General features: G+C 46.8%; 28 non-coding genes and 28 pseudogenes across 28 annotated transcripts; all 56 read left to right on the top strand.

Annotated features, from left to right (window-relative positions):
• Positions 1 to 414: 414 nt before the first annotated feature.
• LOC144465777 (U5 spliceosomal RNA) lies at positions 415 to 529 on the top strand. The gene has a single exon (XR_013492882.1). It is a non-coding gene; the product is annotated as a U5 spliceosomal RNA (small nuclear RNA).
• Positions 530 to 670: 141 nt separating this feature from the next.
• On the top strand, positions 671 to 851 carry LOC144466319 (U2 spliceosomal RNA; annotated as a pseudogene).
• Positions 852 to 1,296: 445 nt separating this feature from the next.
• On the top strand, positions 1,297 to 1,411 carry LOC144465535 (U5 spliceosomal RNA). The gene has a single exon (XR_013492670.1). It is a non-coding gene; the product is annotated as a U5 spliceosomal RNA (small nuclear RNA).
• A 141-nt stretch (positions 1,412 to 1,552) lies between these two features.
• Positions 1,553 to 1,733, top strand: LOC144466139 (U2 spliceosomal RNA; annotated as a pseudogene).
• Positions 1,734 to 2,178: 445 nt separating this feature from the next.
• LOC144465496 (U5 spliceosomal RNA) lies at positions 2,179 to 2,293 on the top strand. The gene has a single exon (XR_013492635.1). It is a non-coding gene; the product is annotated as a U5 spliceosomal RNA (small nuclear RNA).
• Positions 2,294 to 2,434: 141 nt separating this feature from the next.
• On the top strand, positions 2,435 to 2,615 carry LOC144466118 (U2 spliceosomal RNA; annotated as a pseudogene).
• Positions 2,616 to 3,060: 445 nt separating this feature from the next.
• LOC144465596 (U5 spliceosomal RNA) lies at positions 3,061 to 3,175 on the top strand. The gene has a single exon (XR_013492725.1). It is a non-coding gene; the product is annotated as a U5 spliceosomal RNA (small nuclear RNA).
• Positions 3,176 to 3,316: 141 nt separating this feature from the next.
• On the top strand, positions 3,317 to 3,497 carry LOC144465847 (U2 spliceosomal RNA; annotated as a pseudogene).
• Positions 3,498 to 3,942: 445 nt separating this feature from the next.
• Positions 3,943 to 4,057, top strand: LOC144465595 (U5 spliceosomal RNA). The gene has a single exon (XR_013492724.1). It is a non-coding gene; the product is annotated as a U5 spliceosomal RNA (small nuclear RNA).
• Positions 4,058 to 4,198: 141 nt separating this feature from the next.
• LOC144465836 (U2 spliceosomal RNA) lies at positions 4,199 to 4,379 on the top strand (annotated as a pseudogene).
• Positions 4,380 to 4,824: 445 nt separating this feature from the next.
• On the top strand, positions 4,825 to 4,939 carry LOC144465776 (U5 spliceosomal RNA). The gene has a single exon (XR_013492881.1). It is a non-coding gene; the product is annotated as a U5 spliceosomal RNA (small nuclear RNA).
• A 141-nt stretch (positions 4,940 to 5,080) lies between these two features.
• LOC144466318 (U2 spliceosomal RNA) lies at positions 5,081 to 5,261 on the top strand (annotated as a pseudogene).
• Positions 5,262 to 5,706: 445 nt separating this feature from the next.
• Positions 5,707 to 5,821, top strand: LOC144465672 (U5 spliceosomal RNA). Its single transcript, XR_013492791.1, has one exon. It is a non-coding gene; the product is annotated as a U5 spliceosomal RNA (small nuclear RNA).
• Positions 5,822 to 5,962: 141 nt separating this feature from the next.
• Positions 5,963 to 6,143, top strand: LOC144466317 (U2 spliceosomal RNA; annotated as a pseudogene).
• A 445-nt stretch (positions 6,144 to 6,588) lies between these two features.
• Positions 6,589 to 6,703, top strand: LOC144465791 (U5 spliceosomal RNA). Its single transcript, XR_013492895.1, has one exon. It is a non-coding gene; the product is annotated as a U5 spliceosomal RNA (small nuclear RNA).
• A 141-nt stretch (positions 6,704 to 6,844) lies between these two features.
• On the top strand, positions 6,845 to 7,025 carry LOC144466316 (U2 spliceosomal RNA; annotated as a pseudogene).
• Positions 7,026 to 7,470: 445 nt separating this feature from the next.
• Positions 7,471 to 7,585, top strand: LOC144465775 (U5 spliceosomal RNA). The gene has a single exon (XR_013492880.1). It is a non-coding gene; the product is annotated as a U5 spliceosomal RNA (small nuclear RNA).
• A 141-nt stretch (positions 7,586 to 7,726) lies between these two features.
• On the top strand, positions 7,727 to 7,907 carry LOC144466315 (U2 spliceosomal RNA; annotated as a pseudogene).
• A 445-nt stretch (positions 7,908 to 8,352) lies between these two features.
• Positions 8,353 to 8,467, top strand: LOC144465534 (U5 spliceosomal RNA). The gene has a single exon (XR_013492669.1). It is a non-coding gene; the product is annotated as a U5 spliceosomal RNA (small nuclear RNA).
• Positions 8,468 to 8,608: 141 nt separating this feature from the next.
• LOC144466138 (U2 spliceosomal RNA) lies at positions 8,609 to 8,789 on the top strand (annotated as a pseudogene).
• Positions 8,790 to 9,234: 445 nt separating this feature from the next.
• LOC144465495 (U5 spliceosomal RNA) lies at positions 9,235 to 9,349 on the top strand. Its single transcript, XR_013492634.1, has one exon. It is a non-coding gene; the product is annotated as a U5 spliceosomal RNA (small nuclear RNA).
• A 141-nt stretch (positions 9,350 to 9,490) lies between these two features.
• On the top strand, positions 9,491 to 9,671 carry LOC144466117 (U2 spliceosomal RNA; annotated as a pseudogene).
• A 445-nt stretch (positions 9,672 to 10,116) lies between these two features.
• Positions 10,117 to 10,231, top strand: LOC144465790 (U5 spliceosomal RNA). The gene has a single exon (XR_013492894.1). It is a non-coding gene; the product is annotated as a U5 spliceosomal RNA (small nuclear RNA).
• A 141-nt stretch (positions 10,232 to 10,372) lies between these two features.
• LOC144465825 (U2 spliceosomal RNA) lies at positions 10,373 to 10,553 on the top strand (annotated as a pseudogene).
• Positions 10,554 to 10,998: 445 nt separating this feature from the next.
• On the top strand, positions 10,999 to 11,113 carry LOC144465533 (U5 spliceosomal RNA). Its single transcript, XR_013492668.1, has one exon. It is a non-coding gene; the product is annotated as a U5 spliceosomal RNA (small nuclear RNA).
• A 141-nt stretch (positions 11,114 to 11,254) lies between these two features.
• Positions 11,255 to 11,435, top strand: LOC144466314 (U2 spliceosomal RNA; annotated as a pseudogene).
• A 445-nt stretch (positions 11,436 to 11,880) lies between these two features.
• On the top strand, positions 11,881 to 11,995 carry LOC144465774 (U5 spliceosomal RNA). Its single transcript, XR_013492879.1, has one exon. It is a non-coding gene; the product is annotated as a U5 spliceosomal RNA (small nuclear RNA).
• A 141-nt stretch (positions 11,996 to 12,136) lies between these two features.
• On the top strand, positions 12,137 to 12,317 carry LOC144466313 (U2 spliceosomal RNA; annotated as a pseudogene).
• Positions 12,318 to 12,762: 445 nt separating this feature from the next.
• LOC144465532 (U5 spliceosomal RNA) lies at positions 12,763 to 12,877 on the top strand. The gene has a single exon (XR_013492667.1). It is a non-coding gene; the product is annotated as a U5 spliceosomal RNA (small nuclear RNA).
• A 141-nt stretch (positions 12,878 to 13,018) lies between these two features.
• LOC144466137 (U2 spliceosomal RNA) lies at positions 13,019 to 13,199 on the top strand (annotated as a pseudogene).
• Positions 13,200 to 13,644: 445 nt separating this feature from the next.
• On the top strand, positions 13,645 to 13,759 carry LOC144465494 (U5 spliceosomal RNA). Its single transcript, XR_013492633.1, has one exon. It is a non-coding gene; the product is annotated as a U5 spliceosomal RNA (small nuclear RNA).
• A 141-nt stretch (positions 13,760 to 13,900) lies between these two features.
• Positions 13,901 to 14,081, top strand: LOC144466116 (U2 spliceosomal RNA; annotated as a pseudogene).
• A 445-nt stretch (positions 14,082 to 14,526) lies between these two features.
• Positions 14,527 to 14,641, top strand: LOC144465789 (U5 spliceosomal RNA). Its single transcript, XR_013492893.1, has one exon. It is a non-coding gene; the product is annotated as a U5 spliceosomal RNA (small nuclear RNA).
• Positions 14,642 to 14,782: 141 nt separating this feature from the next.
• Positions 14,783 to 14,963, top strand: LOC144465814 (U2 spliceosomal RNA; annotated as a pseudogene).
• Positions 14,964 to 15,408: 445 nt separating this feature from the next.
• On the top strand, positions 15,409 to 15,522 carry LOC144465739 (U5 spliceosomal RNA). The gene has a single exon (XR_013492851.1). It is a non-coding gene; the product is annotated as a U5 spliceosomal RNA (small nuclear RNA).
• Positions 15,523 to 15,664: 142 nt separating this feature from the next.
• On the top strand, positions 15,665 to 15,845 carry LOC144466312 (U2 spliceosomal RNA; annotated as a pseudogene).
• A 445-nt stretch (positions 15,846 to 16,290) lies between these two features.
• On the top strand, positions 16,291 to 16,404 carry LOC144465650 (U5 spliceosomal RNA). Its single transcript, XR_013492773.1, has one exon. It is a non-coding gene; the product is annotated as a U5 spliceosomal RNA (small nuclear RNA).
• A 142-nt stretch (positions 16,405 to 16,546) lies between these two features.
• LOC144466115 (U2 spliceosomal RNA) lies at positions 16,547 to 16,727 on the top strand (annotated as a pseudogene).
• A 445-nt stretch (positions 16,728 to 17,172) lies between these two features.
• LOC144465773 (U5 spliceosomal RNA) lies at positions 17,173 to 17,287 on the top strand. The gene has a single exon (XR_013492878.1). It is a non-coding gene; the product is annotated as a U5 spliceosomal RNA (small nuclear RNA).
• Positions 17,288 to 17,428: 141 nt separating this feature from the next.
• LOC144466014 (U2 spliceosomal RNA) lies at positions 17,429 to 17,609 on the top strand (annotated as a pseudogene).
• Positions 17,610 to 18,054: 445 nt separating this feature from the next.
• Positions 18,055 to 18,169, top strand: LOC144465530 (U5 spliceosomal RNA). Its single transcript, XR_013492666.1, has one exon. It is a non-coding gene; the product is annotated as a U5 spliceosomal RNA (small nuclear RNA).
• A 141-nt stretch (positions 18,170 to 18,310) lies between these two features.
• LOC144465947 (U2 spliceosomal RNA) lies at positions 18,311 to 18,491 on the top strand (annotated as a pseudogene).
• A 445-nt stretch (positions 18,492 to 18,936) lies between these two features.
• Positions 18,937 to 19,051, top strand: LOC144465460 (U5 spliceosomal RNA). Its single transcript, XR_013492602.1, has one exon. It is a non-coding gene; the product is annotated as a U5 spliceosomal RNA (small nuclear RNA).
• Positions 19,052 to 19,192: 141 nt separating this feature from the next.
• On the top strand, positions 19,193 to 19,373 carry LOC144466310 (U2 spliceosomal RNA; annotated as a pseudogene).
• Positions 19,374 to 19,818: 445 nt separating this feature from the next.
• Positions 19,819 to 19,932, top strand: LOC144465738 (U5 spliceosomal RNA). The gene has a single exon (XR_013492850.1). It is a non-coding gene; the product is annotated as a U5 spliceosomal RNA (small nuclear RNA).
• A 142-nt stretch (positions 19,933 to 20,074) lies between these two features.
• Positions 20,075 to 20,255, top strand: LOC144466309 (U2 spliceosomal RNA; annotated as a pseudogene).
• Positions 20,256 to 20,700: 445 nt separating this feature from the next.
• Positions 20,701 to 20,815, top strand: LOC144465879 (U5 spliceosomal RNA). The gene has a single exon (XR_013492964.1). It is a non-coding gene; the product is annotated as a U5 spliceosomal RNA (small nuclear RNA).
• A 141-nt stretch (positions 20,816 to 20,956) lies between these two features.
• LOC144465903 (U2 spliceosomal RNA) lies at positions 20,957 to 21,137 on the top strand (annotated as a pseudogene).
• Positions 21,138 to 21,582: 445 nt separating this feature from the next.
• LOC144465649 (U5 spliceosomal RNA) lies at positions 21,583 to 21,697 on the top strand. Its single transcript, XR_013492772.1, has one exon. It is a non-coding gene; the product is annotated as a U5 spliceosomal RNA (small nuclear RNA).
• A 141-nt stretch (positions 21,698 to 21,838) lies between these two features.
• Positions 21,839 to 22,019, top strand: LOC144465318 (U2 spliceosomal RNA; annotated as a pseudogene).
• A 445-nt stretch (positions 22,020 to 22,464) lies between these two features.
• LOC144465452 (U5 spliceosomal RNA) lies at positions 22,465 to 22,578 on the top strand. The gene has a single exon (XR_013492595.1). It is a non-coding gene; the product is annotated as a U5 spliceosomal RNA (small nuclear RNA).
• A 142-nt stretch (positions 22,579 to 22,720) lies between these two features.
• LOC144466308 (U2 spliceosomal RNA) lies at positions 22,721 to 22,901 on the top strand (annotated as a pseudogene).
• Positions 22,902 to 23,346: 445 nt separating this feature from the next.
• On the top strand, positions 23,347 to 23,461 carry LOC144465772 (U5 spliceosomal RNA). Its single transcript, XR_013492877.1, has one exon. It is a non-coding gene; the product is annotated as a U5 spliceosomal RNA (small nuclear RNA).
• A 141-nt stretch (positions 23,462 to 23,602) lies between these two features.
• Positions 23,603 to 23,783, top strand: LOC144466136 (U2 spliceosomal RNA; annotated as a pseudogene).
• Positions 23,784 to 24,228: 445 nt separating this feature from the next.
• On the top strand, positions 24,229 to 24,343 carry LOC144465529 (U5 spliceosomal RNA). Its single transcript, XR_013492665.1, has one exon. It is a non-coding gene; the product is annotated as a U5 spliceosomal RNA (small nuclear RNA).
• Positions 24,344 to 24,484: 141 nt separating this feature from the next.
• Positions 24,485 to 24,665, top strand: LOC144466135 (U2 spliceosomal RNA; annotated as a pseudogene).
• The last annotated feature ends 32 nt before the right edge of the window (positions 24,666 to 24,697 follow it).

The raw sequence follows: 24,697 nt of genomic DNA, 5'->3' as shown, positions 1-24,697 counted from the left end.
AAACGGAGCGGCCCATTGCTCAAATTGCCATTGGACTGAGAAACAAATGAGTCCCACTGGATGCTGTCTTCATGGCCTGGCGTTGTGGCAAAATAGGCTCTGTTGACTCCTCATCACCCATGTCCCTTGGCGAACCTCATTGGGCTCCCAGTCTCAAATGGCTGTAAAACATGACAACTGGAGTAAAAGCCAATCAACAGCAAAATGAAGTCTCAAAAAATACAGCGAGATTTGCACTTTTAATTGGCAGAAAAACACAGGACAGAGAGGAAATATTGCCACAGTGATATTGTGGGCAGGGGTAGGGGAATGGGTGTGGCCTGGGATTTGGATCGCGGGGCAAGTCAGGCGTACCGTGAGTGTTTTGACTGGGACGACTAGGGTCTTTGGCTGTTCTTCATCAAAGGGCTGTACTTACTTTGGTTTCTTTTCATAACGCACAAGTCTTTCGCCTTTTACTAAAGACTTCCGTGGAAAGCAACACCAATGAGTTGAAGCTATTTTTGGCAGGCTTTGCCGTTTGGCTGAGCCTTGTGCTTTTGTGAAAATCAGAAAAGCCATTTTAAGCCTGAGCTAGATTTAGGTGTTTGATGCCCAGTGAAAAGTATTGCACTGTGACAAGTGACACTTGTGCCTGAAGATTGCGTTGGGCAGCTAACGGTTGGGCCACATCACTTTTCGGCCTTTTGGCTGTAGTAAATGTTCTCATCAGTTTAATATCTGATATGTCCTCAATAAGACGACAGCATTAAACATATGTTTTTTGTGTCGGGGGCTGAAAAAGGGGCTTGCTCCGTTCACTCCACGCATCGACCCGGTATTGCAGCGCCGCTGGAAATGGCGCACCCTTCTCCTGCCTTGTGGACAACCAAATATCGACGCAAACGGAGCGGCCCATTGCTCAAATTGCCATTGGACTGAGAAACAAATGAGTCCCACTGGATGCTGTCTTCATGGCCTGGCGTTGTGGCAAAATAGGCTCTGTTGACTCCTCATCACCCATGTCCCTTGGCGAACCTCATTGGGCTCCCAGTCTCAAATGGCTGTAAAACATGACAACTGGAGTAAAAGCCAATCAACAGCAAAATGAAGTCTCAAAAAATACAGCGAGATTTGCACTTTTAATTGGCAGAAAAACACAGGACAGAGAGGAAATATTGCCACAGTGATATTGTGGGCAGGGGTAGGGGAATGGGTGTGGCCTGGGATTTGGATCGCGGGGCAAGTCAGGCGTACCGTGAGTGTTTTGACTGGGACGACTAGGGTCTTTGGCTGTTCTTCATCAAAGGGCTGTACTTACTCTGGTTTCTTTTCATAACGCACAAGTCTTTCGCCTTTTACTAAAGACTTCCGTGAAAAGCAACACCAATGAGTTGAAGCTATTTTTGGCAGGCTTTGCCATTTGGCTTAGCCTTGTGCTTTTGTGAAGATCAGAAAAGCCATTTTAAGCCTGAGCTAGATTTAGGTGTTTGATGCCCAGTGAAAAGTATTGCACTGTGACAAGTGACACTTGTGCCTGAAGATTGCGTTGGGCAGCTAACCGTTGGGCCACATCACTTTTTGGCCTTTTGGCTGTAGTAAATGTTCTCATCAGTTTAATATCTGATATGTCCTCAATAAGACGACAACATTAAACATATGTTTTTTGTGTCGGGGGCTGAAAAAGGGGCTTGCTCCGTTCACTCCACGCATCGACCCGGTATTGCAGCGCCGCTGGAAATGGCGCACCCTTCTCCTGCCTTGTGGACAACCAAATATCAACGCAAACGGAGCGGCCCATTGCTCAAATTGCCATTGGACTGAGAAATAAATGAGTCCCACTGGATGCTGTCTTCATGGCCTGGCGTTGTGGCAAAATAGGCTCTGTTGACTCCTCATCACCCATGTCCCTTGGCGAACCTCATTGGGCTCCCAGTCTCAAATGGCTGTAAAACATGACAACTGGAGTAAAAGCCAATCAACAGCAAAATGAAGTCTCAAAAAATACAGCGAGATTTGCACTTTTAATTGGCAGAAAAACACAGGACAGAGAGGAAATATTGCCACAGTGATATTGTGGGCAGGGGTAGGGGAATGGGTGTGGCCTGGGATTTGGATCGCGGGGCAAGTCAGGCGTACCGTGAGTGTTTTGACTGGGACGACTAGGGTCTTTGGCTGTTCTTCATCAAAGGGCTGTACTTACTCTGGTTTCTTTTCATAAAGCACAAGTCTTTCGCCTTTTACTAAAGACTTCCGTGGAAAGGAACACCAATGAGTTGAAGCTATTTTTGGCAGGCTTTGCCATTTGGCTTAGCCTTGTGCTTTTGTGAAGATCAGAAAAGCCATTTTAAGCCTGAGCTAGATTTAGGTGTTTGATGCCCAGTGAAAAGTATTGCACTGTGACAAGTGACACTTGTGCCTGAAGATTGCGTTGGGCAGCTAACGGTTGGGCCACATCACTTTTCGGCCTTTTGGCTGTAGTAAATGTTCTCATCAGTTTAATATCTGATATGTCCTCAATAAGACGACAACATTAAACATATGTTTTTTGTGTCGGGGGCTGAAAAAGGGGCTTGCTCCGTTCACTCCACGCATCGACCCGGTATTGCAGCGCTGCTGGAAATGGCGCACCCTTCTCCTGCCTTGTGGACAACCAAATATCGACGCAAACGGAGCGGCCCATTGCTCAAATTGCCATTGGACTGAGAAACAAATGAGTCCCACTGGATGCTGTCTTCATGGCCTGGCGTTGTGGCAAAATAGGCTCTGTTGACTCCTCATCACCCATGTCCCTTGGCGAACCTCATTGGGCTCCCAGTCTCAAATGGCTGTAAAACATGACAACTGGAGTAAAAGCCAATCAACAGCAAAATGAAGTCTCAAAAAATACAGCGAGATTTGCACTTTTAATTGGCAGAAAAACACAGGACAGAGAGGAAATATTGCCACAGTGATATTGTGGGCAGGGGTAGGGGAATGGGTGTGGCCTGGGATTTGGATCGCGGGGCAAGTCAGGCGTACCGTGAGTGTTTTGACTGGGACGACTAGGGTCTTTGGCTGTTCTTCATCAAAGGGCTGTACTTACTCTGGTTTCTTTTCATAACGCACAAGTCTTTCGCCTTTTACTAAAGACTTCCGTGGAAAGCAACACCAATGAGTTGAAGCTATTTTTGGCAGGCTTTGCCATTTGGCTTAGCCTTGTGCTTTTGTGAAGATCAGAAAAGCCATTTTAAGCCTGAGCTAGATTTAGGTGTTTGATGCCCAGTGAAAAGTATTGCACTGTGACAAGTGACACTTGTGCCTGAAGATTGCGTTGGGCAGCTAACGGTTGGGCCACATCACTTTTCGGCCTTTTGGCTGTAGTAAATGTTCTCATCAGTTTAATATCTGATATGTCCTCAATAAGACGACAGCATTAAACATATGTTTTTTGTGTCGGGGGCTGAAAAAGGGGCTTGCTCCGTTCACTCCACGCATCGACCCGGTATTGCAGCGCCGCTGGAAATGGTGCACCCTTCTCCTGCCTTGTGGACAACCAAATATCGACGCAAACGGAGCGGCCCATTGCTCAAATTGCCATTGGACTGAGAAACAAATGAGTCCCACTGGATGCTGTCTTCATGGCCTGGCGTTGTGGCAAAATAGGCTCTGTTGACTCCTCATCACCCATGTCCCTTGGCGAACCTCATTGGGCTCCCAGTCTCAAATGGCTGTAAAACATGACAACTGGAGTAAAAGCCAATCAACAGCAAAATGAAGTCTCAAAAAATACAGCGAGATTTGCACTTTTAATTGGCAGAAAAACACAGGACAGAGAGGAAATATTGCCACAGTGATATTGTGGGCAGGGGTAGGGGAATGGGTGTGGCCTGGGATTTGGATCGCGGGGCAAGTCAGGCGTACCGTGAGTGTTTTGACTGGGACGACTAGGGTCTTTGGCTGTTCTTCATCAAAGGGCTGTACTTACTCTGGTTTCTTTTCATAACGCACAAGTCTTTCGCCTTTTACTAAAGACTTCCGTGGAAAGCAACACCAATGAGTTGAAGCTATTTTTGGCAGGCTTTGCCATTTGGCTTAGCCTTGTGCTTTTGTGAAGATCAGAAAAGCCATTTTAAGCCTGAGCTAGATTTAGGTGTTTGATGCCCAGTGAAAAGTATTGCACTGTGACAAGTGACACTTGTGCCTGAAGATTGCGTTGGGCAGCTAACGGTTGGGCCACATCACTTTTCGGCCTTTTGGCTGTAGTAAATGTTCTCATCAGTTTAATATCTGATATGTCCTCAATAAGACGACAGCATTAAACATATGTTTTTTGTGTCGGGGGCTGAAAAAGGGGCTTGCTCCGTTCACTCCACGCATCGACCCGGTATTGCAGCGCCGCTGGAAATGGTGCACCCTTCTCCTGCCTTGTGGACAACCAAATATCGACGCAAACGGAGCGGCCCATTGCTCAAATTGCCATTGGACTGAGAAACAAATGAGTCCCACTGGATGCTGTCTTCATGGCCTGGCGTTGTGGCAAAATAGGCTCTGTTGACTCCTCATCACCCATGTCCCTTGGCGAACCTCATTGGGCTCCCAGTCTCAAATGGCTGTAAAACATGACAACTGGAGTAAAAGCCAATCAACAGCAAAATGAAGTCTCAAAAAATACAGCGAGATTTGCACTTTTAATTGGCAGAAAAACACAGGACAGAGAGGAAATATTGCCACAGTGATATTGTGGGCAGGGGTAGGGGAATGGGTGTGGCCTGGGATTTGGATCGCGGGGCAAGTCAGGCGTACCGTGAGTGTTTTGACTGGGACGACTAGGGTCTTTGGCTGTTCTTCATCAAAGGGCTGTACTTACTTTGGTTTCTTTTCATAACGCACAAGTCTTTCGCCTTTTACTAAAGACTTCCGTGGAAAGCAACACCAATGAGTTGAAGCTATTTTTGGCAGGCTTTGCCGTTTGGCTGAGCCTTGTGCTTTTGTGAAAATCAGAAAAGCCATTTTAAGCCTGAGCTAGATTTAGGTGTTTGATGCCCAGTGAAAAGTATTGCACTGTGACAAGTGACACTTGTGCCTGAAGATTGCGTTGGGCAGCTAACGGTTGGGCCACATCACTTTTCGGCCTTTTGGCTGTAGTAAATGTTCTCATCAGTTTAATATCTGATATGTCCTCAATAAGACGACAGCATTAAACATATGTTTTTTGTGTCGGGGGCTGAAAAAGGGGCTTGCTCCGTTCACTCCACGCATCGACCCGGTATTGCAGCGCCGCTGGAAATGGCGCACCCTTCTCCTGCCTTGTGGACAACCAAATATCAACGCAAACGGAGCGGCCCATTGCTCAAATTGCCATTGGACTGAGAAACAAATGAGTCCCACTGGATGCTGTCTTCATGGCCTGGCGTTGTGGCAAAATAGGCTCTGTTGACTCCTCATCACCCATGTCCCTTGGCGAACCTCATTGGGCTCCCAGTCTCAAATGGCTGTAAAACATGACAACTGGAGTAAAAGCCAATCAACAGCAAAATGAAGTCTCAAAAAATACAGCGAGATTTGCACTTTTAATTGGCAGAAAAACACAGGACAGAGAGGAAATATTGCCACAGTGATATTGTGGGCAGGGGTAGGGGAATGGGTGTGGCCTGGGATTTGGATCGCGGGGCAAGTCAGGCGTACCGTGAGTGTTTTGACTGGGACGACTAGGGTCTTTGGCTGTTCTTCATCAAAGGGCTGTACTTACTCTGGTTTCTTTTCATAACGCACAAGTCTTTCGCCTTTTACTAAAGACTTCCGTGGAAAGGAACACCAATGCGTTGAAGCTATTTTTGGCAGGCTTTGCCGTTTGGCTGAGCCTTGTGCTTTTGTGAAGATCAGAAAAGCCATTTTAAGCCTGAGCTAGATTTAGGTGTTTGATGCCCAGTGAAAAGTATTGCACTGTGACAAGTGACACTTGTGCCTGAAGATTGCGTTGGGCAGCTAACGGTTGGGCCACATCACTTTTCGGCCTTTTGGCTGTAGTAAATGTTCTCATCAGTTTAATATCTGATATGTCCTCAATAAGACGACAGCATTAAACATATGTTTTTTGTGTCGGGGGCTGAAAAAGGGGCTTGCTCCGTTCACTCCACGCATCGACCCGGTATTGCAGCGCCGCTGGAAATGGCGCACCCTTCTCCTGCCTTGTGGACAACCAAATATCAACGCAAACGGAGCGGCCCATTGCTCAAATTGCCATTGGACTGAGAAACAAATGAGTCCCACTGGATGCTGTCTTCATGGCCTGGCGTTGTGGCAAAATAGGCTCTGTTGACTCCTCATCACCCATGTCCCTTGGCGAACCTCATTGGGCTCCCAGTCTCAAATGGCTGTAAAACATGACAACTGGAGTAAAAGCCAATCAACAGCAAAATGAAGTCTCAAAAAATACAGCGAGATTTGCACTTTTAATTGGCAGAAAAACACAGGACAGAGAGGAAATATTGCCACAGTGATATTGTGGGCAGGGGTAGGGGAATGGGTGTGGCCTGGGATTTGGATCGCGGGGCAAGTCAGGCGTACCGTGAGTGTTTTGACTGGGACGACTAGGGTCTTTGGCTGTTCTTCATCAAAGGGCTGTACTTACTCTGGTTTCTTTTCATAATGCACAAGTCTTTCGCCTTTTACTAAAGACTTCCGTGAAAAGCAACACCAATGAGTTGAAGCTATTTTTGGCAGGCTTTGCCATTTGGCTTAGCCTTGTGCTTTTGTGAAGATCAGAAAAGCCATTTTAAGCCTGAGCTAGATTTAGGTGTTTGATGCCCAGTGAAAAGTATTGCACTGTGACAAGTGACACTTGTGCCTGAAGATTGCGTTGGGCAGCTAACGGTTGGGCCACATCACTTTTCGGCCTTTTGGCTGTAGTAAATGTTCTCATCAGTTTAATATCTGATATGTCCTCAATAAGACGACAGCATTAAACATATGTTTTTTGTGTCGGGGGCTGAAAAAGGGGCTTGCTCCGTTCACTCCACGCATCGACCCGGTATTGCAGCGCCGCTGGAAATGGCGCACCCTTCTCCTGCCTTGTGGACAACCAAATATCGACGCAAACGGAGCGGCCCATTGCTCAAATTGCCATTGGACTGAGAAACAAATGAGTCCCACTGGATGCTGTCTTCATGGCCTGGCGTTGTGGCAAAATAGGCTCTGTTGACTCCTCATCACCCATGTCCCTTGGCGAACCTCATTGGGCTCCCAGTCTCAAATGGCTGTAAAACATGACAACTGGAGTAAAAGCCAATCAACAGCAAAATGAAGTCTCAAAAAATACAGCGAGATTTGCACTTTTAATTGGCAGAAAAACACAGGACAGAGAGGAAATATTGCCACAGTGATATTGTGGGCAGGGGTAGGGGAATGGGTGTGGCCTGGGATTTGGATCGCGGGGCAAGTCAGGCGTACCGTGAGTGTTTTGACTGGGACGACTAGGGTCTTTGGCTGTTCTTCATCAAAGGGCTGTACTTACTTTGGTTTCTTTTCATAACGCACAAGTCTTTCGCCTTTTACTAAAGACTTCCGTGGAAAGCAACACCAATGAGTTGAAGCTATTTTTGGCAGGCTTTGCCGTTTGGCTGAGCCTTGTGCTTTTGTGAAGATCAGAAAAGCCATTTTAAGTCTGAGCTAGATTTAGGTGTTTGATGCCCAGTGAAAAGTATTGCACTGTGACAAGTGACACTTGTGCCTGAAGATTGCGTTGGGCAGCTAACGGTTGGGCCACATCACTTTTCGGCCTTTTGGCTGTAGTAAATGTTCTCATCAGTTTAATATCTGATATGTCCTCAATAAGACGACAGCATTAAACATATGTTTTTTGTGTCGGGGGCTGAAAAAGGGGCTTGCTCCGTTCACTCCACGCATCGACCCGGTATTGCAGCGCCGCTGGAAATGGCGCACCCTTCTCCTGCCTTGTGGACAACCAAATATCGACGCAAACGGAGCGGCCCATTGCTCAAATTGCCATTGGACTGAGAAACAAATGAGTCCCACTGGATGCTGTCTTCATGGCCTGGCGTTGTGGCAAAATAGGCTCTGTTGACTCCTCATCACCCATGTCCCTTGGCGAACCTCATTGGGCTCCCAGTCTCAAATGGCTGTAAAACATGACAACTGGAGTAAAAGCCAATCAACAGCAAAATGAAGTCTCAAAAAATACAGCGAGATTTGCACTTTTAATTGGCAGAAAAACACAGGACAGAGAGGAAATATTGCCACAGTGATATTGTGGGCAGGGGTAGGGGAATGGGTGTGGCCTGGGATTTGGATCGCGGGGCAAGTCAGGCGTACCGTGAGTGTTTTGACTGGGACGACTAGGGTCTTTGGCTGTTCTTCATCAAAGGGCTGTACTTACTCTGGTTTCTTTTCATAACGCACAAGTCTTTCGCCTTTTACTAAAGACTTCCGTGAAAAGCAACACCAATGAGTTGAAGCTATTTTTGGCAGGCTTTGCCATTTGGCTTAGCCTTGTGCTTTTGTGAAGATCAGAAAAGCCATTTTAAGCCTGAGCTAGATTTAGGTGTTTGATGCCCAGTGAAAAGTATTGCACTGTGACAAGTGACACTTGTGCCTGAAGATTGCGTTGGGCAGCTAACCGTTGGGCCACATCACTTTTTGGCCTTTTGGCTGTAGTAAATGTTCTCATCAGTTTAATATCTGATATGTCCTCAATAAGACGACAACATTAAACATATGTTTTTTGTGTCGGGGGCTGAAAAAGGGGCTTGCTCCGTTCACTCCACGCATCGACCCGGTATTGCAGCGCCGCTGGAAATGGCGCACCCTTCTCCTGCCTTGTGGACAACCAAATATCAACGCAAACGGAGCGGCCCATTGCTCAAATTGCCATTGGACTGAGAAATAAATGAGTCCCACTGGATGCTGTCTTCATGGCCTGGCGTTGTGGCAAAATAGGCTCTGTTGACTCCTCATCACCCATGTCCCTTGGCGAACCTCATTGGGCTCCCAGTCTCAAATGGCTGTAAAACATGACAACTGGAGTAAAAGCCAATCAACAGCAAAATGAAGTCTCAAAAAATACAGCGAGATTTGCACTTTTAATTGGCAGAAAAACACAGGACAGAGAGGAAATATTGCCACAGTGATATTGTGGGCAGGGGTAGGGGAATGGGTGTGGCCTGGGATTTGGATCGCGGGGCAAGTCAGGCGTACCGTGAGTGTTTTGACTGGGACGACTAGGGTCTTTGGCTGTTCTTCATCAAAGGGCTGTACTTACTCTGGTTTCTTTTCATAAAGCACAAGTCTTTCGCCTTTTACTAAAGACTTCCGTGGAAAGGAACACCAATGAGTTGAAGCTATTTTTGGCAGGCTTTGCCATTTGGCTTAGCCTTGTGCTTTTGTGAAGATCAGAAAAGCCATTTTAAGCCTGAGCTAGATTTAGGTGTTTGATGCCCAGTGAAAAGTATTGCACTGTGACAAGTGACACTTGTGCCTGAAGATTGCATTGGGCAGCTAACGGTTGGGCCACATCACTTTTCGGCCTTTTGGCTGTAGTAAATGTTCTCATCAGTTTAATATCTGATATGTCCTCAATAAGACGACAACATTAAACATATGTTTTTTGTGTCGGGGGCTGAAAAAGGGGCTTGCTCCGTTCACTCCACGCATCGACCCGGTATTGCAGCGCTGCTGGAAATGGCGCACCCTTCTCCTGCCTTGTGGACAACCAAATATCGACGCAAACGGAGCGGCCCATTGCTCAAATTGCCATTGGACTGAGAAACAAATGAGTCCCACTGGATGCTGTCTTCATGGCCTGGCGTTGTGGCAAAATAGGCTCTGTTGACTCCTCATCACCCATGTCCCTTGGCGAACCTCATTGGGCTCCCAGTCTCAAATGGCTGTAAAACATGACAACTGGAGTAAAAGCCAATCAACAGCAAAATGAAGTCTCAAAAAATACAGCGAGATTTGCACTTTTAATTGGCAGAAAAACACAGGACAGAGAGGAAATATTGCCACAGTGATATTGTGGGCAGGGGTAGGGGAATGGGTGTGGCCTGGGATTTGGATCGCGGGGCAAGTCAGGCGTACCGTGAGTGTTTTGACTGGGACGACTAGGGTCTTTGGCTGTTCTTCATCAAAGGGCTGTACTTACTCTGGTTTCTTTTCATAATGCACAAGTCTTTCGCCTTTTACTAAAGACTTCCGTGAAAAGCAACACCAATGAGTTGAAGCTATTTTTGGCAGGCTTTGCCATTTGGCTTAGCCTTGTGCTTTTGTGAAGATCAGAAAAGCCATTTTAAGCCTGAGCTAGATTTAGGTGTTTGATGCCCAGTGAAAAGTATTGCACTGTGACAAGTGACACTTGTGCCTGAAGATTGCGTTGGGCAGCTAACGGTTGGGCCACATCACTTTTCGGCCTTTTGGCTGTAGTAAATGTTCTCATCAGTTTAATATCTGATATGTCCTCAATAAGACGACAGCATTAAACATATGTTTTTTGTGTCGGGGGCTGAAAAAGGGGCTTGCTCCGTTCACTCCACGCATCGACCCGGTATTGCAGCGCCGCTGGAAATGGTGCACCCTTCTCCTGCCTTGTGGACAACCAAATATCGACGCAAACGGAGCGGCCCATTGCTCAAATTGCCATTGGACTGAGAAACAAATGAGTCCCACTGGATGCTGTCTTCATGGCCTGGCGTTGTGGCAAAATAGGCTCTGTTGACTCCTCATCACCCATGTCCCTTGGCGAACCTCATTGGGCTCCCAGTCTCAAATGGCTGTAAAACATGACAACTGGAGTAAAAGCCAATCAACAGCAAAATGAAGTCTCAAAAAATACAGCGAGATTTGCACTTTTAATTGGCAGAAAAACACAGGACAGAGAGGAAATATTGCCACAGTGATATTGTGGGCAGGGGTAGGGGAATGGGTGTGGCCTGGGATTTGGATCGCGGGGCAAGTCAGGCGTACCGTGAGTGTTTTGACTGGGACGACTAGGGTCTTTGGCTGTTCTTCATCAAAGGGCTGTACTTACTCTGGTTTCTTTTCATAACGCACAAGTCTTTCGCCTTTTACTAAAGACTTCCGTGAAAAGCAACACCAATGAGTTGAAGCTATTTTTGGCAGGCTTTGCCATTTGGCTTAGCCTTGTGCTTTTGTGAAGATCAGAAAAGCCATTTTAAGCCTGAGCTAGATTTAGGTGTTTGATGCCCAGTGAAAAGTATTGCACTGTGACAAGTGACACTTGTGCCTGAAGATTGCGTTGGGCAGCTAACGGTTGGGCCACATCACTTTTCGGCCTTTTGGCTGTAGTAAATGTTCTCATCAGTTTAATATCTGATATGTCCTCAATAAGACGACAGCATTAAACATATGTTTTTTGTGTCGGGGGCTGAAAAAGGGGCTTGCTCCGTTCACTCCACGCATCGACCCGGTATTGCAGCGCCGCTGGAAATGGCGCACCCTTCTCCTGCCTTGTGGACAACCAAATATCGACGCAAACGGAGCGGCCCATTGCTCAAATTGCCATTGGACTGAGAAACAAATGAGTCCCACTGGATGCTGTCTTCATGGCCTGGCGTTGTGGCAAAATAGGCTCTGTTGACTCCTCATCACCCATGTCCCTTGGCGAACCTCATTGGGCTCCCAGTCTCAAATGGCTGTAAAACATGACAACTGGAGTAAAAGCCAATCAACAGCAAAATGAAGTCTCAAAAAATACAGCGAGATTTGCACTTTTAATTGGCAGAAAAACACAGGACAGAGAGGAAATATTGCCACAGTGATATTGTGGGCAGGGGTAGGGGAATGGGTGTGGCCTGGGATTTGGATCGCGGGGCAAGTCAGGCGTACCGTGAGTGTTTTGACTGGGACGACTAGGGTCTTTGGCTGTTCTTCATCAAAGGGCTGTACTTACTTTGGTTTCTTTTCATAACGCACAAGTCTTTCGCCTTTTACTAAAGACTTCCGTGGAAAGCAACACCAATGAGTTGAAGCTATTTTTGGCAGGCTTTGCCGTTTGGCTGAGCCTTGTGCTTTTGTGAAGATCAGAAAAGCCATTTTAAGTCTGAGCTAGATTTAGGTGTTTGATGCCCAGTGAAAAGTATTGCACTGTGACAAGTGACACTTGTGCCTGAAGATTGCGTTGGGCAGCTAACGGTTGGGCCACATCACTTTTCGGCCTTTTGGCTGTAGTAAATGTTCTCATCAGTTTAATATCTGATATGTCCTCAATAAGACGACAGCATTAAACATATGTTTTTTGTGTCGGGGGCTGAAAAAGGGGCTTGCTCCGTTCACTCCACGCATCGACCCGGTATTGCAGCGCCGCTGGAAATGGCGCACCCTTCTCCTGCCTTGTGGACAACCAAATATCGACGCAAACGGAGCGGCCCATTGCTCAAATTGCCATTGGACTGAGAAACAAATGAGTCCCACTGGATGCTGTCTTCATGGCCTGGCGTTGTGGCAAAATAGGCTCTGTTGACTCCTCATCACCCATGTCCCTTGGCGAACCTCATTGGGCTCCCAGTCTCAAATGGCTGTAAAACATGACAACTGGAGTAAAAGCCAATCAACAGCAAAATGAAGTCTCAAAAAATACAGCGAGATTTGCACTTTTAATTGGCAGAAAAACACAGGACAGAGAGGAAATATTGCCACAGTGATATTGTGGGCAGGGGTAGGGGAATGGGTGTGGCCTGGGATTTGGATCGCGGGGCAAGTCAGGCGTACCGTGAGTGTTTTGACTGGGACGACTAGGGTCTTTGGCTGTTCTTCATCAAAGGGCTGTACTTACTCTGGTTTCTTTTCATAACGCACAAGTCTTTCGCCTTTTACTAAAGACTTCCGTGAAAAGCAACACCAATGAGTTGAAGCTATTTTTGGCAGGCTTTGCCATTTGGCTTAGCCTTGTGCTTTTGTGAAGATCAGAAAAGCCATTTTAAGCCTGAGCTAGATTTAGGTGTTTGATGCCCAGTGAAAAGTATTGCACTGTGACAAGTGACACTTGTGCCTGAAGATTGCGTTGGGCAGCTAACCGTTGGGCCACATCACTTTTTGGCCTTTTGGCTGTAGTAAATGTTCTCATCAGTTTAATATCTGATATGTCCTCAATAAGACGACAACATTAAACATATGTTTTTTGTGTCGGGGGCTGAAAAAGGGGCTTGCTCCGTTCACTCCACGCATCGACCCGGTATTGCAGCGCCGCTGGAAATGGCGCACCCTTCTCCTGCCTTGTGGACAACCAAATATCAACGCAAACGGAGCGGCCCATTGCTCAAATTGCCTTTGGACTGAGAAATAAATGAGTCCCACTGGATGCTGTCTTCATGGCCTGGCGTTGTGGCAAAATAGGCTCTGTTGACTCCTCATCACCCATGTCCCTTGGCGAACCTCATTGGGCTCCCAGTCTCAAATGGCTGTAAAACATGACAACTGGAGTAAAAGCCAATCAACAGCAAAATGAAGTCTCAAAAAATACAGCGAGATTTGCACTTTTAATTGGCAGAAAAACACAGGACAGAGAGGAAATATTGCCACAGTGATATTGTGGGCAGGGGTAGGGGAATGGGTGTGGCCTGGGATTTGGATCGCGGGGCAAGTCAGGCGTACCGTGAGTGTTTTGACTGGGACGACTAGGGTCTTTGGCTGTTCTTCATCAAAGGGCTGTACTTACTCTGGTTTCTTTTCATAAAGCACAAGTCTTTCGCCTTTTACTAAAGACTTCCGTGGAAAGGAACACCAATGAGTTGAAGCTATTTTTGGCAGGCTTTGCCATTTGGCTTAGCCTTGTGCTTTTGTGAAGATCAGAAAAGCCATTTTAAGCCTGAGCTAGATTTAGGTGTTTGATGCCCAGTGAAAAGTATTGCACTGTGACAAGTGACACTTGTGCCTGAAGATTGCATTGGGCAGCTAACGGTTGGGCCACATCACTTTTCGGCCTTTTGGCTGTAGTAAATGTTCTCATCAGTTTAATATCTGATATGTCCTCAATAAGACGACAACATTAAACATATGTTTTTTGTGTCGGGGGCTGAAAAAGGGGCTTGCTCCGTTCACTCCACGCATCGACCCGGTATTGCAGCGCTGCTGGAAATGGCGCACCCTTCTCCTGCCTTGTGGACAACCAAATATCGACGCAAACGGAGCGGCCCATTGCTCAAATTGCCATTGGACTGAGAAACAAATGAGTCCCACTGGATGCTGTCTTCATGGCCTGGCGTTGTGGCAAAATAGGCTCTGTTGACTCCTCATCACCCATGTCCCTTGGCGAACCTCATTGGGCTCCCAGTCTCAAATGGCTGTAAAACATGACAACTGGAGTAAAAGCCAATCAACAGCAAAATGAAGTCTCAAAAAATACAGCGAGATTTGCACTTTTAATTGGCAGAAAAACACAGGACAGAGAGGAAATATTGCCACAGTGATATTGTGGGCAGGGGTAGGGGAATGGGTGTGGCCTGGGATTTGGATCGCGGGGCAAGTCAGGCGTACCGTGAGTGTTTTGACTGGGACGACTAGGGTCTTTGGCTGTTCTTCATCAAAGGGCTGTACTTACTCTGGTTTCTTTTCATAATGCACAAGTCTTTCGCCTTTTACTAAAGACTTCCGTGAAAAGCAACACCAATGAGTTGAAGCTATTTTTGGCAGGCTTTGCCATTTGGCTTAGCCTTGTGCTTTTGTGAAGATCAGAAAAGCCATTTTAAGCCTGAGCTAGATTTAGGTGTTTGATGCCCAGTGAAAAGTATTGCACTGTGACAAGTGACACTTGTGCCTGAAGATTGCGTTGGGCAGCTAACGGTTGGGCCACATCACTTTTCGGCCTTTTGGCTGTAGTAAATGTTCTCATCAGTTTAATATCTGATATGTCCTCAATAAGACGACAGCATTAAACATATGTTTTTTGTGTCGGGGGCTGAAAAAGGGGCTTGCTCCGTTCACTCCACGCATCGACCCGGTATTGCAGCGCCGCTGGAAATGGTGCACCCTTCTCCTGCCTTGTGGACAACCAAATATCGACGCAAACGGAGCGGCCCATTGCTCAAATTGCCATTGGACTGAGAAACAAATGAGTCCCACTGGATGCTGTCTTCATGGCCTGGCGTTGTGGCAAAATAGGCTCTGTTGACTCCTCATCACCCATGTCCCTTGGCGAACCTCATTGGGCTCCCAGTCTCAAATGGCTGTAAAACATGACAACTGGAGTAAAAGCCAATCAACAGCAAAATGAAGTCTCAAAAAATACAACGAGATTTGCACTTTTAATTGGCAGAAAAACACAGGACAGAGAGGAAATATTGCCACAGTGATATTGTGGGCAGGGGTAGGGGAATGGGTGTGGCCTGGGATTTGGATCGCGGGGCAAGTCAGGCGTACCGTGAGTGTTTTGACTGGGACGACTAGGGTCTTTGGCTGTTCTTCATCAAAGGGCTGTACTTACTCTGGTTTCTTTTCATAACGCACAAGTCTTTCGCCTTTTACTAAAGACTTCCGTGGAAAGGAACACCAATGCGTTGAAGCTATTTTTGGCAGGCTTTGTCATTTGGTTTAGTCTTGTGCTTTTGTGAAGATCAGAAAAGCCATTTTAAGCCTGAGCTAGATTTAGGTGTTTGATGCCCAGTGAAAAGTATTGCACTGTGACAAGTGACACTTGTGCCTGAAGATTGCGTTGGGCAGCTAACGGTTGGGCCACATCACTTTTCGGCCTTTTGGCTGTAGTAAATGTTCTCATCAGTTTAATATCTGATATGTCCTCAATAAGACGACAGCATTAAACATATGTTTTTTGTGTCGGGGGCTGAAAAAGGGGCTTGCTCCGTTCACTCCACGCATCGACCCGGTATTGCAGCGCCGCTGGAAATGGCGCACCCTTCTCCTGCCTTGTGGACAACCAAATATCGACGCAAACGGAGCGGCCCATTGCTCAAATTGCCATTGGACTGAGAAACAAATGAGTCCCACTGGATGCTGTCTTCATGGCCTGGCGTTGTGGCAAAATAGGCTCTGTTGACTCCTCATCACCCATGTCCCTTGGCGAACCTCATTGGGCTCCCAGTCTCAAATGGCTGTAAAACATGACAACTGGAGTAAAAGCCAATCAACAGCAAAATGAAGTCTCAAAAAATACAGCGAGATTTGCACTTTTAATTGGCAGAAAAACACAGGACAGAGAGGAAATATTGCCACAGTGATATTGTGGGCAGGGGTAGGGGAATGGGTGTGGCCTGGGATTTGGATCGCGGGGCAAGTCAGGCGTACCGTGAGTGTTTTGACTGGGACGACTAGGGTCTTTGGCTGTTCTTCATCAAAGGGCTGTACTTACTCTGGTTTCTTTTCATAAAGCACAAGTCTTTCGCCTTTTACTAAAGACTTCCGTGGAAAGGAACACCAATGAGTTGAAGCTATTTTTGGCAGGCTTTGCCATTTGGCTTAACCTTGTGCTTTTGTGAAGATCAGAAAAGCCATTTTAAGCCTGAGCTAGATTTAGGTGTTTGATGCCCAGTGAAAAGTATTGCACTGTGACAAGTGACACTTGTGCCTGAAGATTGCGTTGGGCAGCTAACGGTTGGGCCACATCACTTTTCGGCCTTTTGGCTGTAGTAAATGTTCTCATCAGTTTAATATCTGATATGTCCTCAATAAGACGACAACATTAAACATATGTTTTTTGTGTCGGGGGCTGAAAAAGGGGCTTGCTCCGTTCACTCCACGCATCGACCCGGTATTGCAGCGCTGCTGGAAATGGCGCACCCTTCTCCTGCCTTGTGGACAACCAAATATCGACGCAAACGGAGCGGCCCATTGCTCAAATTGCCATTGGACTGAGAAACAAATGAGTCCCACTGGATGCTGTCTTCATGGCCTGGCGTTGTGGCAAAATAGGCTCTGTTGACTCCTCATCACCCATGTCCCTTGGCGAACCTCATTGGGCTCCCAGTCTCAAATGGCTGTAAAACATGACAACTGGAGTAAAAGCCAATCAACAGCAAAATGAAGTCTCAAAAAATACAGCGAGATTTGCACTTTTAATTGGCAGAAAAACACAGGACAGAGAGGAAATATTGCCACAGTGATATTGTGGGCAGGGGTAGGGGAATGGGTGTGGCCTGGGATTTGGATCGCGGGGCAAGTCAGGCGTACCGTGAGTGTTTTGACTGGGACGACTAGGGTCTTTGGCTGTTCTTCATCAAAGGGCTGTACTTACTTTGGTTTCTTTTCATAACGCACAAGTCTTTCGCCTTTTACTAAAGACTTCCGTGGAAAGCAACACCAATGAGTTGAAGCTATTTTTGGCAGGCTTTGCCGTTTGGCTGAGCCTTGTGCTTTTGTGAAGATCAGAAAAGCCATTTTAAGTCTGAGCTAGATTTAGGTGTTTGATGCCCAGTGAAAAGTATTGCACTGTGACAAGTGACACTTGTGCCTGAAGATTGCATTGGGCAGCTAACGGTTGGGCCACATCACTTTTCGGCCTTTTGGCTGTAGTAAATGTTCTCATCAGTTTAATATCTGATATGTCCTCAATAAGACGACAACATTAAACATATGTTTTTTGTGTCAGGGGCTGAAAAAGGGGCTTGCTCCGTTCACTCCACGCATCGACCCGGTATTGCAGCGCCGCTGGAAATGGCGCACCCTTCTCCTGCCTTGTGGACAACCAAATATCGACGCAAACGGAGCGGCCCATTGCTCAAATTGCCATTGGACTGAGAAACAAATGAGTCCCACTGGATGCTGTCTTCATGGCCTGGCGTTGTGGCAAAATGGGCTCTGTTGACTCCTCATCACCCATGTCCCTTGGCGAACCTCATTGGGCTCCCAGTCTCAAATGGCTGTAAAACATGACAACTGGAGTAAAAGCCAATCAACAGCAAAATGAAGTCTCAAAAAATACAGCGAGATTTGCACTTTTAATTGGCAGAAAAACACAGGACAGAGAGGAAATATTGCCACAGTGATATTGTGGGCAGGGGTAGGGGAATGGGTGTGGCCTGGGATTTGGATCGCGGGGCAAGTCAGGCGTACCGTGAGTGTTTTGACTGGGACGACTAGGGTCTTTGGCTGTTCTTCATCAAAGGGCTGTACTTACTCTGGTTTCTTTTCATAACGCACAAGTCTTTCGCCTTTTACTAAAGACTTCCGTGAAAAGCAACACCAATGAGTTGAAGCTATTTTTGGCAGGCTTTGCCATTTGGCTTAGCCTTGTGCTTTTGTGAAGATCAGAAAAGCCATTTTAAGCCTGAGCTAGATTTAGGTGTTTGATGCCCAGTGAAAAGTATTGCACTGTGACAAGTGACACTTGTGCCTGAAGATTGCGTTGGGCAGCTAACCGTTGGGCCACATCACTTTTTGGCCTTTTGGCTGTAGTAAATGTTCTCATCAGTTTAATATCTGATATGTCCTCAATAAGACGACAACATTAAACATATGTTTTTTGTGTCGGGGGCTGAAAAAGGGGCTTGCTCCGTTCACTCCACGCATCGACCCGGTATTGCAGCACCGCTGGAAATGGCGCACCCTTCTCCTGCCTTGTGGACAACCAAATATCAACGCAAACGGAGCGGCCCATTGCTCAAATTGCCATTGGACTGAGAAATAAATGAGTCCCACTGGATGCTGTCTTCATGGCCTGGCGTTGTGGCAAAATAGGCTCTGTTGACTCCTCATCACCCATGTCCCTTGGCGAACCTCATTGGGCTCCCAGTCTCAAATGGCTGTAAAACATGACAACTGGAGTAAAAGCCAATCAACAGCAAAATGAAGTCTCAAAAAATACAGCGAGATTTGCACTTTTAATTGGCAGAAAAACACAGGACAGAGAGGAAATATTGCCACAGTGATATTGTGGGCAGGGGTAGGGGAATGGGTGTGGCCTGGGATTTGGATCGCGGGGCAAGTCAGGCGTACCGTGAGTGTTTTGACTGGGACGACTAGGGTCTTTGGCTGTTCTTCATCAAAGGGCTGTACTTACTCTGGTTTCTTTTCATACCGCACAAGTCTTTCGCCTTTTACTAAAGACTTCCGTGGAAAGGAACACCAATGAGTTGAAGCTATTTTTGGCAGGCTTTGCCATTTGGCTTAGCCTTGTGCTTTTGTGAAGATCAGAAAAGCCATTTTAAGCCTGAGCTAGATTTAGGTGTTTGATGCCCAGTGAAAAGTATTGCACTGTGACAAGTGACACTTGTGCCTGAAGATTGCGTTGGGCAGTTAACGGTTGGGCCACATCACTTTTCGGCCTTTTGGCTGTAGTAAATGTTCTCATCAGTTTAATATCTGATATGTCCTCAATAAGACGACAGCATTAAACATATGTTTTTTGTGTCGGGGGCTGAAAAAGGGGCTTGCTCCGTTCACTCCACGCATCGACCCGGTATTGCAGCGCCGCTGGAAATGGCGCACCCTTCTCCTGCCTTGTGGACAACCAAATATCGACGCAAACGGAGCGGCCCATTGCTCAAATTGCCATTGGACTGAGAAACAAATGAGTCCCACTGGATGCTGTCTTCATGGCCTGGCGTTGTGGCAAAATAGGCTCTGTTGACTCCTCATCACCCATGTCCCTTGGCGAACCTCATTGGGCTCCCAGTCTCAAATGGCTGTAAAACATGACAACTGGAGTAAAAGCCAATCAACAGCAAAATGAAGTCTCAAAAAATACAACGAGATTTGCACTTTTAATTGGCAGAAAAACACAGGACAGAGAGGAAATATTGCCACAGTGATATTGTGGGCAGGGGTAGGGGAATGGGTGTGGCCTGGGATTTGGATCGCGGGGCAAGTCAGGCGTACCGTGAGTGTTTTGACTGGGACGACTAGGGTCTTTGGCTGTTCTTCATCAAAGGGCTGTACTTACTCTGGTTTCTTTTCATAACGCACAAGTCTTTCGCCTTTTACTAAAGACTTCCGTGGAAAGGAACACCAATGCGTTGAAGCTATTTTTGGCAGGCTTTGTCATTTGGTTTAGTCTTGTGCTTTTGTGAAGATCAGAAAAGCCATTTTAAGCCTGAGCTAGATTTAGGTGTTTGATGCCCAGTGAAAAGTATTGCACTGTGACAAGTGACACTTGTGCCTGAAGATTGCGTTGGGCAGCTAACGGTTGGGCCACATCACTTTTCGGCCTTTTGGCTGTAGTAAATGTTCTCATCAGTTTAATATCTGATATGTCCTCAATAAGACGACAGCATTAAACATATGTTTTTTGTGTCGGGGGCTGAAAAAGGGGCTTGCTCCGTTCACTCCACGCATCGACCCGGTATTGCAGCGCCGCTGGAAATGGCGCACCCTTCTCCTGCCTTGTGGACAACCAAATATCGACGCAAACGGAGCGGCCCATTGCTCAAATTGCCATTGGACTGAGAAACAAATGAGTCCCACTGGATGCTGTCTTCATGGCCTGGCGTTGTGGCAAAATAGGCTCTGTTGACTCCTCATCACCCATGTCCCTTGGCGAACCTCATTGGGCTCCCAGTCTCAAATGGCTGTAAAACATGACAACTGGAGTAAAAGCCAATCAACAGCAAAATGAAGTCTCAAAAAATACAGCGAGATTTGCACTTTTAATTGGCAGAAAAACACAGGACAGAGAGGAAATATTGCCACAGTGATATTGTGGGCAGGGGTAGGGGAATGGGTGTGGCCTGGGATTTGGATCGCGGGGCAAGTCAGGCGTACCGTGAGTGTTTTGACTGGGACGACTAGGGTCTTTGGCTGTTCTTCATCAAAGGGCTGTACTTACTCTGGTTTCTTTTCATAACGCACAAGTCTTTCGCCTTTTACTAAAGACTTCCGTGGAAAGCAACACCAATGCGTTGAAGCTATTTTTGGCAGGCTTTGCCATTTGGCTTAGCCTTGTGCTTTTGCGAAGATCAGAAAAGCCATTTTAAGCCTGAGCTAGATTTAGGTGTTTGATGCCCAGTGAAAAGTATTGCACTGTGACAAGTGACACTTGTGCCTGAAGATTGCGTTGGGCAGCTAACGGTTGGGCCACATCACTTTTCGGCCTTTTGGCTGTAGTAAATGTTCTCATCAGTTTAATATCTGATATGTCCTCAATAAGATGACAACATTAAACATATGTTTTTTGTGTCGGGGGCTGAAAAAGGGGCTTGCTCCGTTCACTCCACGCATCGACCCGGTATTGCAGCGCTGCTGGAAATGGCGCACCCTTCTCCTGCCTTGTGGACAACCAAATATCGACGCAAACGGAGCGGCCCATTGCTCAAATTGCCATTGGACTGAGAAACAAATGAGTCCCACTGGATGCTGTCTTCATGGCCTGGCGTTGTGGCAAAATAGGCTCTGTTGACTCCTCATCACCCATGTCCCTTGGCGAACCTCATTGGGCTCCCAGTCTCAAATGGCTGTAAAACATGACAACTGGAGTAAAAGCCAATCAACAGCAAAATGAAGTCTCAAAAAATACAGCGAGATTTGCACTTTTAATTGGCAGAAAAACACAGGACAGAGAGGAAATATTGCCACAGTGATATTGTGGGCAGGGGTAGGGGAATGGGTGTGGCCTGGGATTTGGATCGCGGGGCAAGTCAGGCGTACCGTGAGTGTTTTGACTGGGACGACTAGGGTCTTTGGCTGTTCTTCATCAAAGGGCTGTACTTACTCTGGTTTCTTTTCATAACGCACAAGTCTTTTGCCTTTTACTAAAGACTTCCGTGGAAAGCAACACCAATGAGTTGAAGCTATTTTTGGCAGGCTTTGCCATTTGGCTTAGCCTTGTGCTTTTGTGAAGATCAGAAAAGCCATTTTAAGCCTGAGCTAGATTTAGGTGTTTGATGCCCAGTGAAAAGTATTGCACTGTGACAAGTGACACTTGTGCCTGAAGATTGCGTTGGGCAGTTAACGGTTGGGCCACATCACTTTTCGGCCTTTTGGCTGTAGTAAATGTTCTCATCAGTTTAATATCTGATATGTCCTCAATAAGACGACAGCATTAAACATATGTTTTTTGTGTCGGGGGCTGAAAAAGGGTCTTGCTCCGTTCACTCCACGCATCGACCCGGTATTGCAGCGCCGCTGGAAATGGCGCACCCTTCTCCTGCCTTGTGGACAACCAAATATCGACGCAAACGGAGCGGCCCATTGCTCAAATTGCCATTGGACTGAGAAACAAATGAGTCCCACTGGATGCTGTCTTCATGGCCTGGCGTTGTGGCAAAATAGGCTCTGTTGACTCCTCATCACCCATGTCCCTTGGCGAACCTCATTGGGCTCCCAGTCTCAAATGGCTGTAAAACATGACAACTGGAGTAAAAGCCAATCAACAGCAAAATGAAGTCTCAAAAAATACAACGAGATTTGCACTTTTAATTGGCAGAAAAACACAGGACAGAGAGGAAATATTGCCACAGTGATATTGTGGGCAGGGGTAGGGGAATGGGTGTGGCCTGGGATTTGGATCGCGGGGCAAGTCAGGCGTACCGTGAGTGTTTTGACTGGGACGACTAGGGTCTTTGGCTGTTCTTCATCAAAGGGCTGTACTTACTCTGGTTTCTTTTCATAACGCACAAGTCTTTCGCCTTTTACTAAAGACTTCCGTGGAAAGGAACACCAATGAGTTGAAGCTATTTTTGGCAGGCTTTGTCATTTGGTTTAGTCTTGTGCTTTTGTGAAGATCAGAAAAGCCATTTTAAGCCTGAGCTAGATTTAGGTGTTTGATGCCCAGTGAAAAGTATTGCACTGTGACAAGTGACACTTGTGCCTGAAGATTGCGTTGGGCAGCTAACGGTTGGGCCACATCACTTTTCGGCCTTTTGGCTGTAGTAAATGTTCTCATCAGTTTAATATCTGATATGTCCTCAATAAGACGACAGCATTAAACATATGTTTTTTGTGTCGGGGGCTGAAAAAGGGGCTTGCTCCGTTCACTCCACGCATCGACCCGGTATTGCAGCGCCGCTGGAAATGGCGCACCCTTCTCCTGCCTTGTGGACAACCAAATATCGACGCAAACGGAGCGGCCCATTGCTCAAATTGCCATTGGACTGAGAAACAAATGAGTCCCACTGGATGCTGTCTTCATGGCCTGGCGTTGTGGCAAAATAGGCTCTGTTGACTCCTCATCACCCATGTCCCTTGGCGAACCTCATTGGGCTCCCAGTCTCAAATGGCTGTAAAACATGACAACTGGAGTAAAAGCCAATCAACAGCAAAATGAAGTCTCAAAAAATACAGCGAGATTTGCACTTTTAATTGGCAGAAAAACACAGGACAGAGAGGAAATATTGCCACAGTGATATTGTGGGCAGGGGTAGGGGAATGGGTGTGGCCTGGGATTTGGATCGCGGGGCAAGTCAGGCGTACCGTGAGTGTTTTGACTGGGACGACTAGGGTCTTTGGCTGTTCTTCATCAAAGGGCTGTACTTACTTTGGTTTCTTTTCATAACGCACAAGTCTTTCGCCTTTTACTAAAGACTTCCGTGGAAAGCAACACCAATGAGTTGAAGCTATTTTTGGCAGGCTTTGCCGTTTGGCTGAGCCTTGTGCTTTTGTGAAGATCAGAAAAGCCATTTTAAGCCTGAGCTAGATTTAGGTGTTTGATGCCCAGTGAAAAGTATTGCACTGTGACAAGTGACACTTGTGCCTGAAGATTGCGTTGGGCAGCTAACCGTTGGGCCACATCACTTTTTGGCCTTTTGGCTGTAGTAAATGTTCTCATCAGTTTAATATCTGATATGTCCTCAATAAGACGACAACATTAAACATATGTTTTTTGTGTCGGGGGCTGAAAAAGGGGCTTGCTCCGTTCACTCCACGCATCGACCCGGTATTGCAGCGCCGCTGGAAATGGCGCACCCTTCTCCTGCCTTGTGGACAACCAAATATCGACGCAAACGGAGCGGCCCATTGCTCAAATTGCCATTGGACTGAGAAACAAATGAGTCCCACTGGATGCTGTCTTCATGGCCTGGCGTTGTGGCAAAATAGGCTCTGTTGACTCCTCATCACCCATGTCCCTTGGCGAACCTCATTGGGCTCCCAGTCTCAAATGGCTGTAAAACATGACAACTGGAGTAAAAGCCAATCAACAGCAAAATGAAGTCTCAAAAAATACAGCGAGATTTGCACTTTTAATTGGCAGAAAAACACAGGACAGAGAGGAAATATTGCCACAGTGATATTGTGGGCAGGGGTAGGGGAATGGGTGTGGCCTGGGATTTGGATCGCGGGGCAAGTCAGGCGTACCGTGAGTGTTTTGACTGGGACGACTAGGGTCTTTGGCTGTTCTTCATCAAAGGGCTGTACTTACTCTGGTTTCTTTTCATAACGCACAAGTCTTTCGCCTTTTACTAAAGACTTCCGTGAAAAGCAACACCAATGAGTTGAAGCTATTTTTGGCAGGCTTTGCCATTTGGCTTAGCCTTGTGCTTTTGTGAAGATCAGAAAAGCCATTTTAAGCCTGAGCTAGATTTAGGTGTTTGATGCCCAGTGAAAAGTATTGCACTGTGACAAGTGACACTTGTGCCTGAAGATTGCGTTGGGCAGCTAACGGTTGGGCCACATCACTTTTTGGCCTTTTGGCTGTAGTAAATGTTCTCATCAGTTTAATATCTGATATGTCCTCAATAAGACGACAACATTAAACATATGTTTTTTGTGTCGGGGGCTGAAAAAGGGGCTTGCTCCGTTCACTCCACGCATCGACCCGGTATTGCAGCGCCGCTGGAAATGGCGCACCCTTCTCCTGCCTTGTGGACAACCAAATATCAACGCA

This window comes from Epinephelus lanceolatus, chromosome 12, assembly GCF_041903045.1.
Source record: "Epinephelus lanceolatus isolate andai-2023 chromosome 12, ASM4190304v1, whole genome shotgun sequence".
NCBI lineage: Eukaryota > Metazoa > Chordata > Actinopteri > Perciformes > Serranidae > Epinephelus > Epinephelus lanceolatus.
Note: the sequence above shows the minus strand (reverse complement) of the source record. Positions and strands in the feature narration are given on the sequence as shown.